A 21,073-nucleotide genomic window follows, 5' to 3' on the forward strand; every position below is an offset into this window, starting at 1 on the left:
ATTTGAAGGTAGGAAGGACCTCAAGCACTAGGCTAATTGTATTAACCTCTCCAGCTTTTTACATTTTTTCCATAAAACAAAAATCTCTTTTCTCATCTCTTCATGGGAATAAATAGCTCCATTTCTTTTCTCTACAGGCTGGAGATGGTGAATTTAAACAGCCATAATAAGAGTGGCAGCCAAAAACAAGGGCATTTACAAAGGATAATTATTGCTTAGATTATGAATATCGAATTTCTATTGACATGAAAAAATTACATCTTACAGACATATTATCAGCATTGTCATTCACAATGAAGCATGACAGAAAAGATTTTTCTCTCAGCTGCCTGTAGAATTAAGTCACATGGGCCATTCTTTCTTCAGAGAAATGTGAAGCTGAAACTTACAAGGATGCATAGTTCTATGTAAAAATAGCATCATTCCTCTTCCTTGAATTTGGCTCAACACTAGCATGGAGAATTGCTACATAGGAAAGAGGTGGGGAATGTAAAGTTCTCTGGGGGTGGAAAGAATTTCCAGTTCCCCATCCACTTGTTATCTTCAGCCCCATTTGATTAGAGCGTCCCTGCCTAGTAAGTGGGTTGGAAACTTCCAAAACTCTTGCTCCAATGAGTGACTGAGATCCTAAATCTCTGATAGCATTTCAAGTGACAGCAGCAGTAGCAACCTCAAAGTCTTAAGGACTGAGGAGGCAGAAGATAAACATGCATAGCTTTACAGTTCAATTGAAAATAATGACAGGATAAGTAGATAAATAATATACTACATCTTATAGATATGGTGTATTGACTGTCCTTATTTTTCTGAAAATTAAAATAATGCATTTCCTCTGTGTGAGGTGTGCTTTAGTCTTGCTGTTGCTGCTTACATAATTCCAAACTTGTTCCAGCCATATAGATGTTTTTAAAAGCTGTCAGTAAGAAAAAGAGCTGAGCATTTTCATCCTTAGAAATCACACACAAAATTTGTCAGAATCTTTACAGTCCCTCTTTGTTTAAAACAGCATTTTTTGTGTGCTATGGTCCATAAGGCATTATATAACTTGATTATCATGTCAAGAAAAATCTTCCAGAAAATGTATAAGCTCATGTATAACCACAAGTTAAAAGTAGAGACAGTAATACTTGAATATTCAAAACAGGGTCTAATTTGGCTTAAAAAATCAGAAGTAACATTACTGCTTAAGGTGGGATGTGGTCCTTCAAATGAAAATTAAAAAATTAATTTGTATTTTCTGCTTCTGGTGTGGCATATTTTAGCATTTCCTATTCTCCAGGGAATTTAATGACATGTTAATTTTGAAGGCATATTCATTGCTGGCAACTTGAAGCCATCCACAAAGGGAGGTACAGAAGTTTCTCTCTAGTTTCTTCTGTTCCACAGATTCTGCACTTCTTGTCCACTACTCGGAAGCCTTTGGGGTCCTTGGATGCCCAAGGCACAGAAACAACCAAGAATATATTTGATGTCTCTGTTTGATGTGGTCCTGGTATTTAGGTTTCATATATTTATCTTTACTAAATAGGAAATGCTTTTTGCCACCTCTAAACTATTTCAGCTCAGCTGCTATCTATAAAATTCACCTTAGTCCTTCTGGGGATTCCATATGTGTCCAGCAGTAAGCAGGAATATTCTCACACACTTAAGGTGGGAGGATGTGTCCTGATGGAGGATAGTGGGATCCCCAGCGTGTGTTTCTTTTCTGGCATAATGATTTAGAGTGCTGAAGACTGGCTTGGGAGAATTCAGGAGTGCAACTATAATTTTCCTCCTAAAGGCTGTTTGTTGCAGCTCTGTTTCATAGATTAAGTTTCCTTTTAATATATATATGTGATCATTCTGTGATTTGAATTTCTGCAAAGGTCAGCAAATGCTTTTTCCATCCTATATGAAACTAATTTTCTAGAATTCATGGCTATTAGCTGAAATTTCACAGGATGTGATGCTTTAAATGTTGGACAAAGATGATCTGCTTCATTTGCCATACAATTTATTTCTCTTTCCCTCTTTATCATATGTATCCTTCTTTAAATGTGTTCTACACATGCTACCTTTGTGTTCTACCTGTCTGAAGTCTTTAGGGAGCAATCACTGTTTATTTGTGAATTTCTTGCAGTGAAGATGTCTCTTCCAGTTTAGATTTGCATCATAATTTTTTAACCAACATATGTTAGACCTGTGTCAACTTTACATTTTACATTCTTTTGGATGTTCACTTTCTTTGTTTTCTCTTGATTATTTTCTAAGGAAAAAATGAAGCAATTTCTTTCTGATGGAATATCACTGTATTGGGAATTGGTTTTGATGTTACTGTGCTTTTTTTCTTAGCACAATTTATCACTGAAGGAATGGATGCTTACTGAGCTGCTCGAAGTTTTAAGCATGTGAATAATAGCATAAATTACCTGCCTGAGAAACATCAGTGAGAATGGATGATTAGAGGGAGTGAAAATGTCTGTTTTGATAAATTAAAGTTGAACAACCTCAAAAAAAAAAATTCTGTCTATTTGTATTTTGGGCTGCATGTATAAATCTAGATGCATTAGTACTGTCAGTGGCATTTATCCACATTTCTGATGCATACCAAGGACACCACTGATCTCTGCATAATTAATACAACAGAACTGAGCGTATGGAAGATGACCTGTCTACTACTCTGTAACTTTGGTATTTGCCTGTATATTATTAGAAATATTTAAGCTCTGAAAAAAGATTTTTCCTGCTATGATGGGTATTTTTGATCATAAAAAAACTGAAGTCAGGTTAAAGAAAATAATTTAATGCTGGAAATAGTACAAGCCAATTGCCATAGGATCTCCCACATTACTCTTTAATTACAGATTGACAGATTTTTCTGGTAGAAAAGAGTTCTTGAAGGATGAGTGTCAAAGTTATTTAAATGGTCAGAGCATTAAAAGTAGAACCAGTAGTTTTTATACATAAAGTTTTAACTTTAGGTACTTAGACTCTTGTATGGTTCTAAGAGCAGTTGTACAAAGAAATTTAATAAATGAAATCGAAATGAAAAGTCAAGGCTACTATTATAGGCAAATCAAATATTTTCACAATTAGGTGCAACACTGTCTCTTTTTCTTCTTTTTCCACTGATGGTGTTCCCTGCTGTCTCCCCACATATTTTCCTGAGATTATCTGGTACATAAAGTATCTCACACACATTGTGACAAGGGCCTCCCATATAAAGTTCCTTACTGCGCATATTGTGACCATTGTGTGTGCATGCTCCAGCCTCTCTGCTCCTCATTGAGTGAAACTGTAGATTTAAACAGATGGGGACAATTGTGCTGTGTTATAGCAGTTAGGCTCAAAAAATCTCCCTGCTTTCAACTATACCAGTCTCACTGGAAATGCATTTGAGCTGAGCTATATCTCCAGCAAAATATGAAAATGCTGAAATGTTGGATTGCATACAAACTTCTCCACACAAGTCTCCCTTCCAGTAAGCCAAGTACATATATATATATATATGCCTTAAGGAGGGGGGACAGCTGTAATGGAAAGACTTCTTAAAAGTCATTGAAATATATAAAAATGTTCAACACTGAAAATGTTGCTATGAGGGGCTCTAACTTTCATAATTCACAATGAGAATGAACAGGTAAATTAATAATTTTATATTACCTAAAACCGCACAAACTCCTTTCTGGTTTATTTGTGGATTGATGAAAGCCTTATATTCTTCATAATCCACATTAATTTATAAAGCAAAAAAGGCTTCAATGCTTTTGGTGGCCTGTGGCTGAAGTTCTTGGTTGCTCTTTCATATGTGTTACTTCTGTCAAAAAATTGATTTGTCTGGTTCAGTCTGCCATTTGCCCTTAAGACTGGTCTGCAGAGCCTTTCACGGAGCTTCTGCTGCCTGCACTGTGTGCAACCAGTCATGCATGGTTCAAAAGTAACAAAGATTAATTTATATATATATGTATAATTATTTATTTATTTGTTTGTTTGTTTGTTTAACATTTATTTTAAATTTAAGAATCATGGTTCTAAGGCATACTAGGCGCTTGAATCTGGAGTCAGAGGAGCAAGTACAACAAGCAATATATAAAAATCAGAATCCTCATTTTGCTGTACCACCTTGCAGATTTATGTTCATTAGATCCAATCTTTGATTCATGTTTGAGTAATCACTTCAAAACACAACTTTCCAGTAATAAAACAATGGCTTTAAAGTCAAAGTTAGCTTCTGTTTCTTCCATGTGAATTTGAAATACCCTCATTGCATTGTGCCTGGCATTACAAAACACACCAGTGAATAATACAACATACAACAGATTCTTGAAACAAAGAACATCCCAAACTGAGATGGGAGCTTTCAGATCTGCACCAGATGCTTCCAGGAGGATAAAATCAGATGCTGAGGAGCAACCTGTGGTACTCTTTATTCTTGCTATGGAGAGATGTGCTATTTCTAATAGCTCATTTGTGGTGTCTGGAGAGACATAAAAAATAGGTTTTAACATAGCTGGTGAGCTTTGTCTCTGTTAGGGATCAATGATTAGCACTCTGTGACTTCAGCCAGGCACTTGTTTAACAGACCGTTTGTAGCTTCCTGAAAAAAAAATCAGAACTGCTTTCTTTCTGTTTCATGCCTTTTTTCTGCCATTACAGAAACTACTGTCGCTGTTTCCTTCAAATTCCCTTCTGAAATACATAACTGAACCTCAGAAGTTGTGTGTTTAGAGAGGTGGACAGGTGGGACTGGCATGGTGTGCCTCCTACTGATGTTGCATGAAACAGGAAAAAACTAACTGCAGGAGAAAGATGATGGAGGATAAGGTTTTTCACCAAATGGGTTTCAAAGTTAATTGCCTCAAGCATGTTCACTGAAAATAAACTGAGTGAAAAATAAAGGGTTTTCATGACTGAGGAAGGCAAAAAGGTATTGACCTCCTCCTGTGTATTCCAAGTACCTATGAATCAAGACTTTTCTAGGAATGGAGAGGAGGGTTATTTTAGTTGGATGTTTTGTTTCTGGAAGATTTGTATCTAGGCCTTTAACTACTGTAAAGCAGTGAAGTCCTGTTGGAGCGTTTTCAGGAAAGTTATACTGATTTAGAGAAGCTGGGTACCTGATATGATATAGTCTTTCAATGTTGCAGTGGCCTAACAAAGTGTTAAACTTTCCATTACTGAACGCCCACATTAAAGGATTATTTAACACTACCAGAAAAATCACATCCTCAGAAAAAAAGTTATCAGGAGAAATCTCTCTGTGAGCAATTGCATTTTGCCTTTTGGGACATACTTTGTTGCATGTATCCTTAAGCTCTTCAAAAAAAAAAAAAACCCTTCACAACTCTATTATTTAATCACATTATAAAAGTACCCCAGTCTTTCTTTGTCCCCTTTCTGAGAAAATAAACCCACATTGAACTGCACAGGTTGAGCCTCATTAAAAAAAGAAAAAAAATACCATGGAGGTTAGAATGGGTTGAGATAATTAAGAAAACAGTTTTCTTTTCACTGGCACAATTTTCCAGACAACAGACTGCTTAATGTAGAACCTAGATATAAAGGTCTTCTATCAGAATTTGAAATGTTGCTTTCTGCAAAGCTGACATAAATAAAATGCTTTGCAATCAAGTTTTCTGGACTAGATCCCAACCTCCTGAACTTCAGTATGTTTTGTTGTTTGTTTTTAAATTTTTTTTTAACACTGTGGAATGTCTTAAATTTGTGATTAGAATTTTCTCAAGCAAAAGGAACTTCAGGTTTGCTAAAGAAATGGAATGGAAATACCAGGCAAATACAAAGTCAAATCCTCGTGACAGAAAATCTATCAGAGGTGGACAGAACCTGAGGAGTTTTGGGATATTTACTTTCCAGTTTTTCTGATTCTTTTTCTCTTCTCTGGAATGGATTTGAGATTAATTACAGTCTTCAAATGAAAGCCCAAAAAAATTTAAGATTGAATGTAGGATTTCGAATGTCTGAAAATCATATTCCCTAAGTCCTACTCAATTGCCTCTGCAGCCAAGGAAGCAAATGTTTTATGTTAGTTATTTTATTTGTATTAAGGTAAGCCTTGGCCAACTTAAAATTTGGTTTCCTGTTGTGTCCAGAAACACCTTGATTAAATGCTTCTATTTAGTGGGAAGGAGAGATGTTCCCTCCCACAATCTGTCCTCCACACATGTGGTACATTCCTTCATTTTGAGAGCAATACATCAGTTCCCTGGGATAGAAAGGTAGCCCTGTGCCCTGGGCGCATCAGGCTAGAGTGTATTCTGTAAAATAAAATTCATCCTTTTAGGGAAGAAAGGATGTGTGTGAGCAGTTTTGTTTGGTAACTTGTTTATGGACTTAATCTTTCTTGTGATGTGCTTTAGTGGTTTAGAGCAGAGTTCTTCCTTCACTTGAACTGCTGCAGAAGTCTGCAAAAAGTACACCAGAGGCCAGGACCTGACACAGGACCATCAATGGATATGCAACTCTACTGTAAATACACCAAGTTATTGATAAATCTAATCACTTAGCAACAGCAGAGGAGACTGTGGCCTATGGTGACATTCTTGCCATTAGTGCTTATGACAAGAAAAGATGTCATGCTCATGTCTTCTTGGAACTGCATCTCCCAAAATGTTCTGTGCCTAGATCTGATTGCTGTCTTTCATTTGGTCTTGCTCTCCTTTGTCAGGAAGGAGCTTTTAGCCGCCTGCTGAGTAAATGCTGTGGGTCTGATGTAATTCAGGAAGCCCTCTGTCTGATGTGTGGTGGATAAACACTGCTGCTGAGAACAGCAGTCAATTTGGGACCATTTGGTTTTGCATCTGTGCTTTGAATTTTCCCCCAAGAAGAGAACACTGAAATCCATGCCCTGGAAGCTGAGCATAATTTGGAAAGCAACTCCAATGGTTGTCTTCTGTTCCTAGCGGTTCATCACCTTGTTTCAGAGCTGTGGGCAGTGATGAAAGTAGTGCAAGAAGGAAATAATTTCCCCAGAACTATAATGAGGAGAAAACCTCCTTAAGCCAAGAATCCTTTTTTTCTTCTTTTTTCTTACTTTTTATTGTTTAATTTGGCAGCATCTGCTTTAAAGTTTGTCAGACCAGCTGTTGGCAACTGAGATTTGTCTGAAGGTTTGACTTGCAATATTACAGTGTAAATGCATTGTAAGGATGAATATTGAATTAATTGAAAAATGCATTTCGGACTGCTAAGGTCACCTAGCCTCAAGAGCTCACAGCCTTGCTTTCTAGATTTGAGTAGTGTTTGTTAACAATGAGAAGCAGGATACCACCTTATATACAAATTCCCTTTCTTCTTCCCTTTCCATTGTACTGGATAAAGCTGTCTAAGCATAAACAAACACTGATACATTATATCCAGAAACTGCTATGATATCTATTTTGATAGGATACTTGTCAAAATTATATTGTGAATCTTACTTTTGAATGACTTTGTGCGACACACTTGAAGGTCAGATATAGAAAATACAAGTGTAAAGTCAAATTCACTTACAGTAACTCTAGCTGTTGGACTAAATGCTAATTAAAAAAGGGGTGTTTTTTTCAGTTTTACATAGTAGAAATAAAATATTACCTTAAGGACTGAAGAAACATTGGAAGGCATTTAATGTAGAAATTTTTGAACTGTCTGTTGTGTATCTCTACTGACGAGTTTTTAGCAAAGCAGACATTGGATCTAGTGTTTAACCTACTGCTATTCTGAGGGGGTATAGAAACCTGGCAACTGGCATGATGACCTCTTTAAGTTCTCTAACAGGAACGAACTCAGTAGCATTAGAAAGGTCATTTTGACAACAATCCTGTGATTTAGAAACAGTACTCAATTCTTTGCTAGACTTAAACCATACTATGATATAACTTTGTAACTATTTGGAATATTTATCTTAAATTCTTTCATGAAAGTGGCCCATAAATTGTACTTATATAATTTCCATTGGAGTCCTTTGGGTCAGGTATTTCTTATTCCCATTTTATAGACAGGAGTTATGAAATATTAACAGAAGGAAAAAGAAATCGTACTAGGTTTTGTGTCTCCTTTTTTTTTTTCTTCACCAAAATTAGAGTGGAGTGGAATCTCCGAGAGGTAAAATCTCTGTTTCAAGTCAAGAACAAAAATGTTCAAGACAGTTTCTGATGGAGAAACATTTTCTCCCCCCACCTCCCATTAGCTCCATTTCCCCCTTGCCTTCCCTGACTGAAACAATTCCAGAAAAAAAATATTAAAAAAGGGTCTTTAAAAGCCATAGAAAACAAGCCATTGTTAAGACTTCTGATTATTTTTTGTAGAGAATTTTGTCTGTGTCTCATAAAGGATGATACTGTACATTCCCAGTGAAGAACTGTTCATTTCTTTCTGAGAAAAGCTAGAACACTTTTAGGTCACGCTGCTGCTGCCTTACACGCAGTGGCGATGATGATGGCTGTGGTATTCATTGTTCCCTCTGCTATGCACCACCACATCTAATACTCAGAAATTATGTGGGCCCTGACTTATAACTGCTCTCAATTGTTATTAGTTCCAGTTGCTTCACAGTGACTCTTCAGTGTGTAAAAATAAACACTTGGATTTCTGCTGAATGAGGGGCTTAATATGTGGCTGCACAGGACTGAGTCTGGCCATGACCTCATGAAGGAAAACAAACCATATGCAAGCACAGAGCTTGTTAATATTTTCTTGAGCCCTTTCACCCGGCTTTAGTCACTGTCACTAATTTGCTTTGCTTACGGTAAAATTTCAAGTGTTTGCATACTTTTATTTTGTCTGAATGACTCCGTGGGGTCTTGGTTATTTTCTATTACCTTGACTGTCACAAGCAAAATCAGATGCTGATAAAATTATGTAAATGTAAATGTCAATAAAATAAATGGTTCTATTTTTGCAGATGTTCTTCATCTGGATTGAATTTGATTGTGGATGCTTTTCTTCATGCATAATAATCCAAAGCTAAAGGATGAAAGTGTTCTTGAAGCAAAGAAAACACATTCTGAATCTTTACTGTAAATTATACACTATACAAAATCAGTCCAAATTGTTCAAACCCTTGGACAATTACAATGTTATTCTACTCACCATGCTGAGTACTGTGTAATTATCATGGTTAGCAGCAGTTTGCTTGCTCTTAGTCCTGAAGGGAGATGCAAGTTTTACTGAACAAGAAATAAAAGCAGATGTTAGACCTTATTTTGTTTTCTGACTCAGCAACTGAAAATACCCACAAAATTTGAAGGATTTTTTTCCCACTTATTTAGTTCATGTAGCATTAACAAAACCAGTGCTATTGATCAAATATGCACTGTGCTGTACATAATGGATAGTGTGGTTAGTTGCATGATTAAAGAATTTGCTAAGATGCAGCCCCCAGCTTCATTTGTAAAAAGGAATAAAAAGAATCAGAGATATTGTTCCCAGAGAAGGAAGATCCAATTAACAAGAAACATTTAATTGGTTTTCTAGTTTACAGGCTCGCCCTTCTCCTATTAAGTCAATGATAGGCTTGTTTGCATAGTTAATCATGAAGGAAACATACTTTACATTAAATCCATTTGTTTCGTAGGGTTAATTTACCCATCCTCTTCACAAAGATGACCAGTCTTCCAGTCTTCCTTACTAAAAGCTTTCCAGTATAATTAAATTCCAAGAACTTGCTTGGCTTATGGGCCAAGCTTTTGGACCTCAACAACTTTTGTGTAAATGTTGTAAGCCTGTAATCTAAATGCCAGATACTTCTGCAAACTTTGGGTGGGCCTACTGTCCACTTGACATCAAAACTTGGAGCAAATGGATCAGGCAACCAGTAATAAGAGACACCTTTGGCTTGACCAGTTAGAGGAGGATGTGGGATTCCTGTTGCCATCAGGCTATTTGGTTTAGAAGACAGTAATTAATATTTTTATGCCTCTATGTAATTTCTGCTTAGTAAAATTTAAGAAGCATTTCTAATCTGCCCACAAATATGCTATAAGGAACAGTCTGAAAAATAGCAACTGTTCCTGTGCTTGGATATCCTGTTAGACATTATAAAGTTTTTCTTTCCCTGGAGGGTTAATCCCTGAATTGGAAATGCCCCAGTGGAAGTGTTAACTAAATTTAGTCTCAGCTAAGTTATTAAAGTCCACCTAGGTCTTCTGGAATGTGTTGCTGGGCAGAGCATGCTGCCATAGCTAGACACCTGGAAGAGTAGAGCACATGTCTCTGTGCATATGCCCTTGTCTGAAGGTGGCAGCTGAAGAAGGAACAAAATAGGATTAGTTGCAGTCTTTGCTTTCCTTTGCATGGTACAACATACGTCTTGAAGGAACTTGTAGAATCTTAATGTGTGGCCTGGAACTCCTTCTTGCTATAGATTCACCCTCAAAGGTATGTAAGGTTTGTAGTAGAACTTTTATTTCTCAGTATTTAGATGTCTGTGATTCCTCTTTAAGTGTTTTCTTCTGGTTAAAGCACTTGCAGCTTTGATGTGCTCATCTTTCCCATCTTGTTTCTGTCTTTAAACTCTTCAGTATCTCTTGGTCAGTCTCTCTGACTGCAAGTTCCACAATCAAAAGATCTTTTTTTTCTGTATGGAATCCTTATTAATTCTAGGGTTTGATTGCTTTTCCATATCTGTCTTCCTAGCTTCTAAACATGTGCAATAGTAGAGGTCTTTCTGTTCATGGATATTGTGTGTTCCCAACACCAAATGTTTTGGTAGGTATTTCACCTTCTTATTTAGGGTGGGAATAAAAAGGAGAGCTTTCTATTAATTTCAATATACTTGGGTCAGCTTTTTGATTCCTTATCCTTTTAACGTTTTCTGTAAATGTGATTAGGCCATTCAATTGTTTTGGTTCACTTGAGGTCTCTGTGGGATTAATTTGAGTAAATCTTCTGTATGCCTGTGCAAGCAAGAGGCAATTTAGGCCTTGTGGGTCACATTTTTATCTAGGTGTGTTTAAAAAGATGAGGAGCACTCTTAAAAAAAAGTTTTTTATTAGCCAGCTTTTTGCATTTTTAAACTATTGAATAGTACTTATATGCATATACTATAAGCAGCCTTGACACCTAAAGATAAAAAACCACTGTGTAAGACTGTAGCATTACTATTGTAATAACTTTTTCTATGAAGCCAAGTATTATTTTGGTTTATGATACTTAATTTTAGTTCACAAAAAATTGAGTTTTCCTACCTTTAATACATTCTTTTGCCAAGCCAGTGAATAGGGGTGACTTAAACTCCATCCTCTGCTGTTCTCTTCCTTTAATTATTTCCTGGTTTTTGACTGAGGTTATAATTGTCTTCAGCTCAAAATGCTTAATTCTTTTTTTTTACTCTATAATATTCTGTAAGTGCCAGAAGAACCACAGTGCAAAGCTTTTTTCTTACTTATGTATTTTGTTTCAGTGAAAATTCAGTCTCCAAGAGAACAAATACACTTCCTGGAAGAAAAAAAAGAATGTTCATCAGTACCTTTGTGATATACTCACTGTATTCTCTTTTGAGCTTTGTCTTGCTTGGAATAGAACACTCCAATTTCTTAAATGGATTTGTTTTAACCAAAAAAACTCCAAAAACCAAAAAACAGCTAACATGACTGTGCTTATGTATGTTTTAGAAGAAATGGACTGAACACACAATGCCACACACACTGAGTTGCTATTGCGTGGGATGTTTCCTTTAGAGTGCTGCAATTAATCCTGCTGAACTGAAAAATTAGCTCACCAAGTGCATGCCAATAATGAACAGGAAAAAAAAAAGCTTTATTTCTAGGCTTTACAGGCGCAGTGAACAAAATCAGCCAGAACTGCCACAGTTTAATACTTATTTCTTATTTAAGGTAAGTTTGCATGAACCTCTTAGAATCTTTTTTTTTCACGCAAAGGTCTTGAGTGAGAACCAGCCACTAGTCATGGGCCGTTTGTGGGAGAAGCCAGCCCAAAAAAAAAACATAAGAATGTCAGGCGGGAGTTCTTGCTTCTGTGAGGAATAACCCTGGAGTCGAAGACTGCTAGGGAAGCAAAATAGCTCCTGTTAGCCACCTGAGTGTATTTTGTGTTTGAGAGGGGAGAATGTCCTGGACTCACAGCCTCTTTTGTATTCAGCACTCATCTGGGCAACACCATCACTCACTATGAGCAGCTCTCCCTCACTTTTGGCAAAAATTGCTCAATTAAGTCAAAAAGAAAAGTGCAGAGAGCCTCACACACGCAGGGAAGATTTCCCCTAGGCTTTTAGCTCTTGCACAGCACAACTGCCCAGGGCATCCTGTACTTCAGGAAAAACACACAATATCTTGGCTACTGCTGGGCTTGGTGCCCATCTCCACCTTTTTTTAGCATAATGTTGCTGAGCAGTTCACAGTACAGCAGAGTGTTCTGAAATGTAGGATGGAAAATTGCACTTGTGGCATATTTTGGTTTTCTCTGGATGAGTGACTAGCCAGTTGCTTTTGATATGGATTTAGAGGAGTCCTGTTGAAAGGTTTAGCTGAGTCTAAGCATTCACAGCTATGGAATCATGGCGGTGGCTGAGGAATCAAGCTCCACAGGTACAGAGTTCTTTATTTTTTCTGGTTTGGTAGCCTTTGTCCATCTTCAAAATCAGAAATCTGTAAATGTAGCAACCAACACAAATTTCTGGTTTACTGTCAGAAAACCTCTCGGTGTCAAGTGGACCTCAGCTAACTGAGCTCTGGTGAAGTCTGGTACTGGTTTGCCATGCCAAAACCTCAGTTTTAGTTCTACTCACTTTCAGCCAGCTTTAATAAATTTGCCCAAACTCTGCCTTCTAAGAATTGCCTACGGTACTGCACTGCAACCCTGTGCTGCCCAGCAAACACATTTCCAGAGCCTTCTTATGGCATTTGGGGCTGGAAATTTCAAACTGAACAAACTGCTTGTGCTTGAGCAGCAAAGCTTAAATTCAAACCACATCTGAAGTCCTTTCTCCAACTGTTTGGTGCCTTCTCAAGTTGTCCACATGTAGTAAGTAAAGTGGGTTCCTGCATAAGTATGGTTCTAAACCCAGAGATCTAGTCTACAGCCATACTGAGGGCTTGCTGTAGGGACATTAAAGTAAATTCTGTATTAAACCACTGAAAAGCTGACATTCGAACATCTGCTATTGCAAAGTAAATATTATTAATGAATAAGTAGTTCCTCAAAGACTTGTCAGTGCTTATTCTTTGTACTTTTATCAAACTTCTGTATATTTTTTTTCCGTTCTTTCCTCCTATGAGAGGAAAATGTCTTCCTTCCCAGAACTGTGGATAAGAGAAAAGCTCTGAGGAATCACATTAATAACCTTGCTCCCTGCATTGAATGGACAAGAACTTCTCTGTGGTCCACAGTTTTCCCAAGATAATTTTCTGTTTGTTTTCCATAGTACTATCTGGTGAATAAACATGACTGTTCCCCACTTCCCATCTCTCACAGCTCGCTGTAGGTGACCAGTCAGCCAGTTGGTGCCAGATTAATGAGAGAAAACAGATTTTATTGTCCAAGTCATCTGTGAATGATGGGGCTCTCTGTTAATTCCTGTGAAAGCTAACTAATCTTCCAATTGAAATACTGCTTTTACAATCCAGGCTGTCATGGGGAGCAGATTTTCTTTTTTTTTAAGGAGCAAAAATCCCACACACAGAATCCTTTTATTGATGGGGGAAGGAGGGGGAAGAGGAGCTTCACCTCTTTTCTAGAATTCTATTCCACTGAGGCCACTTATATTCCATTGGAAATGTAAAAGCCCAGGGTCAGCCTTTCTTTGCAGGTCAAGTGGAAGTCTCTGCTTTCTCCTTGTCATCTTCGGCAACAGCAAATTAAAAACTTAGAGGTGGTATGTTTTTTTTAGTGAGAGACTGTGCAAAACTTACCCAAATGTTGGACTCAAAGTTGGAATTAAGTGTTATATCCTTGGCAAAAATTATTACAAAATAATCTGTAAAAATTTCTAAAATATTACCAAACTGTCAATCCAGTGACCTGCTACTATTTATCTTCATATTATGTATTACTTTTGTGGGATGAAATTACACATAACTATGTATATAAAAATATACCTTTTGGAATATTACCCTGCTTCAAAAGTGAATGTTTGAAAGATAGAAAATGCTGGTGTACTATTAATGCAACTCAGACTTATGGGAAACATTATTTGTTTATATCCCTTTTTTTCTATATTGTCATATTTGGGGATTTTGTTTTAATTCAAAGCAAACCAAAATCATAGTTTCCAACAGGTGCGGGAGGGTATCTCAGGAAAACTGTTGGAATTGTTAGCCTTTTTTTTAAGCATTTTTTTGAGAGGCAAAAACCTTTCATCAGTGACAGTGGAGTTTATTTGTCTTCCATGAGAATGGTTCTAGCCACAAGGCTATAATGGAGTCCAGCTGTTTTCTCTGAATCCATCCATCAGCAGCACAAGAAGGTGAAGGAGGCAAATGGTGACTGCCTGAGAGGAGAAAGAGGGCAGCAGGGTGAGGGATGACTACTTGCCATGGAGGAACAGGAGCAGGAGCAGGGAAATACGGCTCCCAGAGATGACCAAGGTCAAGCTCGGCTGAAGGCTCAGGTACTACAAAAGACATCAGCAGAATACAAAGAGTTCTTCTAACAAGCAAAATCAGTTCATCAGATTAATACGTGAGATAAGTTTACTTTCTATGTAATAACCTCAAAGCACATTATTGATAAATTTTTAATTAATCTATTATTAATGACTGAAGATTTTGTAGAACACACGTATTTAACAAGTTACAGACAATTAGCTCATAGAGATATACATATATAGATAATTAGATAGTAATAATTTAAATATAACTATAATTTAGGAAGACTGCTTATTGTCATATAACTTTGTAAGTTATTATTTTAATTGTCAATGTAATTAATTTATATTTCTCAATACTTCACTGCATATTTTCTATTAAAATATCTATACGGGAAATTAATCTATAAACAAATGCAATACAATGATCCTTTTATCTTTAGGTTACAACTTGCTGATCCAAACCCAACTCAGTTGTGGCTACAATTTGTTGCTGCAAGACAATACTGGCAGAAGAACAAATGGATCCCATGAACAAATTCAGGCTGATAATTAGAAGACAGTTTTTAGCCATCTGGAAAAGAAGGCAGCCTGCAGAAGGTTGTGGAACAGCCTTCAGAAGAATATTGGAATGGAATGACTGAAGTTTTTTGAAGATGAAGCTTGACAATCTTCTGCATTAAATTGTTCAGGATAATCATCTGCAACGATGGGGGTGGGGGCAGAAATACAAAAGTTTGTGCTGTGGTGTTCATCCCTTTGTGCAATAGGAAGGAATGAGATGCTGTTCTGTAAGGATGAACATCTGTGTTATGGAGTGCAGATGATGAATGTGGAGGCCAGGAGCAGGATGGACATGGATCACTTCTCCCCACTAAGCAGAGGTGAGCAGCTGTGCATCCCAGGCCTGCTTTGCTGCAGTTGCAAGGAATTTCCACTGACATCAGTGACACAAGAACACATAAGCCAAGAAATGGCTTCTAAGAGTGCGTAAATTTAAAGCCAATTTTGAGAGCCCTTTCTAATGCTTATACTGGAACTGCTAGATGAAAGTGGAAACTGGATTAAGATTAACAGAGTTAACAGGAGTCTCTTTAGTCTCTCCTTCCATGGAGGAAGGCTATATTTCCCAAAATGAGGTCTGGTAGACTGAAGGGCTGTATTGAGTTGAGGGAAGTTGCAATGGTTGGCATTTGCTATTCTGCCTCAAAATATGCTCATTGCTTATTGGTTTTACTGCACGATTCCTCCCTCAAAATGGATTTCAAAAGAGGGCAGGCAAGTTCATGGCGACTCAATCCACTGACAGCTGCTTTTCATTGCGCTGAATACAACTTTTGGCTCAGGAACACTTAAGCTGCTGATTAGGAAACGTTAGAGGACAGGCAAGGCATGAGTATGCTCACTAGCCATGTACTGTACTGTCTCTAAAGATTCACTACTACCACTTACCAGAACTGTGGCTCTGAAATTGGTAGTCTACAAGTCCCACTCACTATGAAGCCCCTATGTTCGCTCCCGCTCTTCAAACAGATTTTTCCCTCTGAGATTTTTGTTCCAAAAGAAATAGATTTGAAGAGTTTTGAAAAGTCAGTGTATCAATTTACATTTTCAAAACCATAGTTTGTATTACCAAGAGCCATAAAGGAATTTAGATGAATATCCATCTTCCTCAGGAGCTTTTGCAGGAAACTTCCCAAGAAAAGAAATCCAATGGAAAAATCTATTAATGTTTTTTTTTGTTTATACAATTCATTTGTTCCATGGAATATACTGAGTTACTAAGAGTTTATGATGCGAACTTTTCTTGTAATTTTGCCATATAAAATGGAGCAGTCCACCATAATCTTAGTTATGCTAGTTCAACTAGGTAATAAACTCTCTCTGATTTTAGCAACATCAGCATATTGTAAATTTGAATCTTTTATTTACCTAACAATCTTGATTGTTGACTATCATTAGATCACTAAGTATACTTAAAATATTGTGGTTAGTACCATTTCTATGATATTTTTAATAATAGTGAAATGCTACTGAATCAACTACTCTCTTGAACTCCTGCATATCACAGACTATTAATTTTAACTGGAACTTCAAAAAGCTTGTTGTAGGTCAGAATGGTTTTTGTTCCTTCTGCCCTTCCTGACTGCTTGAAGCTCCTTAGGTGACAGAAAACAGTGTAGTATTTGTTCACACCCTTAAACCATTATTTGCTTCTGCTTTCAGCTACTTTCTAGAACAATTTCCTAAATATATATTGTCTTTCCAAGCAAAGAGATATATTTAAACTGATTTGCTCATTTGAAGGGGATGCTTTTTTTGTAAAGAAAGCTCTTTACATGGAGAACTGCAGAGTGGGACTAAATGTTTTTCTTTACAGCAGCATAAACTTGGAGCGGCAAATCCGGAGAGCAGTCATTTGTTTTCTCTGGGTTAATGGCTTTCAGCTGGATGTCTGTCTGCTGAATAATGACTGTACTGCTACATCAACCAGTCTCTTCCACTACAAAACATGTGTTCGGTTAATGGCATTGACATATTGGAAGCTGGAATGAGCCTCCCCACTTGAGTTGTTCAAACATGATACATCCTACTAGAATGAAATTAAATAAGGAGATGTGACAAAAGAGGAGGATTCAAGGAAGATGATATTGTGTTCTAAAAGTGCAGCATCAAAGACACTTTGGTTTTTGACATCACTTGTGCTGCTTGTTATTTAATCATTCCCATTCTGAGTATTTATTTTCTAAAGGGAAAAATTGTTTTTCAGATTTCAAGTCCTATGTTTTTGATCTTTAGTATATGCTTGTACTACTGAGTGATGTGGAAAAATAATAAACAGTAGAAAGCTTGAAGCACTCGAAATGCTGAGAGCAAAATTTGAAAAGTACTCAAGCAGCACATAAAATGTCACGTCCGTTTCCCATTTTGTCATAGGATTAAGTTATCCAAGTCACAGAAACAATTATAGAAAATATACTGGGTTTTCTATCACGGGGATCACACATGGGTGTAAAATAGCACTGGCTGTACCATAAAGTACATAGGTTTGTGAAATTGCTTTGATTTTTTTGTGATTGCAGGTGGGAAAATGCATTGTAAGCAACTAAAAAGGAAACAAATTGCCTGTAACAATTAAAGGATTGATTTGAAATAGTTATTGATTTGATATTGCCTTTCACCTGCACGAGGGAAGCTGATTATACTTTGAGGACTGAAACTGGTTTGTTTTGATGTGATAAATTTCCATGTAGCCAGGCTGGATTTTCTAGGTCCTTGTTTAACCCCCATCTGGCAGCCTTCTAGGAGGGCAGAGGTGCTCCAGGTAATGTGAGCAGGGGCAGTAAGCATGCAAAAAGTGGAAGTGGGAATTGGTGAGGTCCCATGTGAAAGTTCATTGGGCTCCCAGAACTGTGTTCCAGGAATGACAAAAGCCATCCATCTTGTGGGTGCAGACCCTTTGGATTAGCTGACAGCAATAATTCCACCCCTAACTCTCCGGTAACACATTAGCATTAACAGTAATTTTTGCCTCTAGACAGGCTCTGCACTACAGCATGACGGTTCCTACCCTGTAATTGTAGGATCCTCATTAATCAGAAAGAATATTATGACATTGTGAGCTCACAAGAAAGACATTTCATGACTGACATAATAAAGGCCTAAATTATGCTGCTTTGATGATTGGAGGTGCAAATTTTTTTTCTCTTGTGAAAATAGGATTTAGCAGCTGTATGAAAAAAATCTGTATAATGAAAGTAGGGAGCATTGAGAGGCAAGCAACACCAGCTTTATCTAGATGAGACCTTTATTTCAAAAGGAAATTAAAATTTCAAAGCTGGTAGTGTTTTTTTTTTAATTGATAAACCAGAATTTAAATCAGGATCTTGAGGAAGAACTATATGAGAAGCTTATTGCTACAGCACTGTATTTAGTATTTTGCTGCTATTACCCTTTAAAATTACAGAAATTTATATGTTGTTTTGGCCAGCTTCCATAATGTGTTTTGACATATATGAAATGATTAATACTGAAACACATCTCATAAATTTAATGCAATTATATATAGACCTATATTCATTAGGAGCCAAAGACTGTAAATTATAAATGAAGAAGAGCAAAAAAGGAAAAACTATTGAAGCCCAGTTTCTTCTTCCATTGAAGGTATGTGGACAAATTCATTCAGTTCCTAGAGCCAACCTGAAGGCTCTTTGAAATACCACTGCTTTCTGTGATAGCAATCCAGTGGGAAGCCAGCATCCCTTAAGGACAGAGGACTGGAGACTGAAGGGATGCTGCGGAGGTGGTGGGCCCCAGAGGGGGGCCTTGCCTTGTGTGGCTGTATGTGATGGGCTCAGTGTGCTCTGAGGTGCTGTGATTGACAGGGAAATTCATCAAAACTGTCATTTTTCTTCAGGGATACCTTCCTCCAGAACAGGCTGACTGCAATACTCATGATCCAAGTAAACAATAACTTAAACAAGCATTTAAGATTCTGGGAGAGCCCTCAAAACCCCTCCTGAGCTGAGCTACTCTCATGCACCGGTGTTAAATGACTTACTCCAGGCACTCATGTCTATCCATAGGTATTTACATATGTTTTTAAGTATAGTCTGACTGCTCAGACAGATTTCTTCTGAGTGCCTTAAAAATTACTCCTTCTTTTCCGGAAAAAAATGATACTTGAGGAGAAGCAAAGGAAAAAAGTTCTTTCTGAGATTTACCCCATCTTTTCCCCAGATGAAATATTCTGCATGCTGCCCCCTTGACTACTTTTTTTGTTTGCTTGAGATTGTGACATGCAGAACAGTCAAAAATAGCCATTGAGCATAACTGATGGGGAAAATAGCAATTTTAGTTTAAAAATATTTCCTGAGATATTTTTGGTGGTGGTGGTACATAAATGATTTAAAACAAGTGTGTATACAGTTTCTTTCAGGAATAATTCCAGGATAGTTAATAAAATTCTTGTTTTCTTCATGGCTCATCCCATGGCTTAATGATTCTGTGCACGTTCTGGCACTACCTAGGATGCAGTAAGAGGGGATACCTAAAATTTGAATTTTCTTTAAATTTAGGACTAGTCTGGATGTCAGAGATGAATTCACAATGCCATTTTGTCATCCTATGGCCACAGAGGAGTGAATAAGTAGGAACAGCTTAGCAGTGCCAGAGCCAGTTAGATGTGCCCATTTTAGGAGCTGCTGGCTTTGCCCTGACTCTGCTTTTGAAGTCAATCTCCCAGCTGTCCACCCTGCTGTGCTGTTTGCACTGGGCAGCAGCCCCAGAGACTGAACCTTCCCACAAGCTTCACCCAGAAGTTGAGCTTCCTATACTCAGGGGCCAGAGTGGTGTTAAATTGATCTAAACTTTCCTTAAAATTCATGCAGTGGGTGTGTCAGGTTTTCAGCCTCAGAGATTTTGGGCTGTAAATCTGTTCCTGCAGGGATGTGCAGCTTGTATAAAAGATACAAGATACTATCTACCAGACACTGCCTTGGATCTTGTTTTCCACTGAAATCCAATGGCATGTAGCAGTACATCAAACCTGCTGGGTGTCTTTGTAAATACCATTAAGGAAATATACCCAATATATATTTTTTTATTATATATACAACTGTCACTTATTTGTATCTCAAATTCTTGCAATTGTATTTTTGCTGCCTTCAGCACTGTACCATCTGGAGTGATCTTCAGTCTCAGCCATTTCTTTAGCTCAAACTCCTTAGTTCATTCTTGGAGGAGTGCTCCAGAAGGGCAGAGCACTTGGACTGTAGAACATCTGTGCCTGTGTCAATGATCACATACAGGTGGTATGAAAACACAGAGATCCAGCTGGTTCCCATGGTATTGAGACAAAATTACGTGGAGTGGAGAATTCCTTCTGAGAGACTAAAAAACATGAAGATGTTATGGACGAGCAAGGCCAGACTTTCTTCAGAGAAAAAGGCTCTTGTTTATTTAAAAAGAACTACAGGAGATGGAAGGCCTGAGATAGGCTCAGACCCCCCCGCAACAAGTAAAAAAAAAAATAACAGCGTGTCTACCCCACATACACACGCCACCCTCCAGGAACCTAGCTCCTCAAAAGAACCCTGGCCTTAGCTGAACTCTCATTTTTATAACCCTCCTGCGGGTCCAGGATTGGTGGGTTTTGGATCCACGCTGTGATTGGCTTGTTTCTGGTGTCCTATTGGTCTTCATTGTCGTTCATTCCTGACCAATCATTTCCTTGGGGAGTAGAATGATTGGTTAGGTGCTTTGTCCAGTCTCCTTCCATGGTGCTGGTTTCATTGCACTGACTCCGTTCCTGGATGTTATTCTGCCCCTTTGGACAGAAAGCTAGCCCAGGATATAGCCCCCCTGCTATATCCTGGACCCTTTATAACTCAATACAAACTGAATCTCGCTTACAATGACTATGCTTCTATTAAAATATCAGACACCAATTTTTTTGTTACATTGGGCCTATCCTGGAAATTCATGAATCAGACTTGTGAGAGGCTGCCACTGTTGCTTTTTCCAGTTCTCCTTGGAGGGAACTGCCATGCTTCA

The sequence above is a fragment of the Camarhynchus parvulus genome, chromosome 2 (assembly GCF_901933205.1).
Source record: "Camarhynchus parvulus chromosome 2, STF_HiC, whole genome shotgun sequence".
Lineage (NCBI taxonomy): Eukaryota > Metazoa > Chordata > Aves > Passeriformes > Thraupidae > Camarhynchus > Camarhynchus parvulus.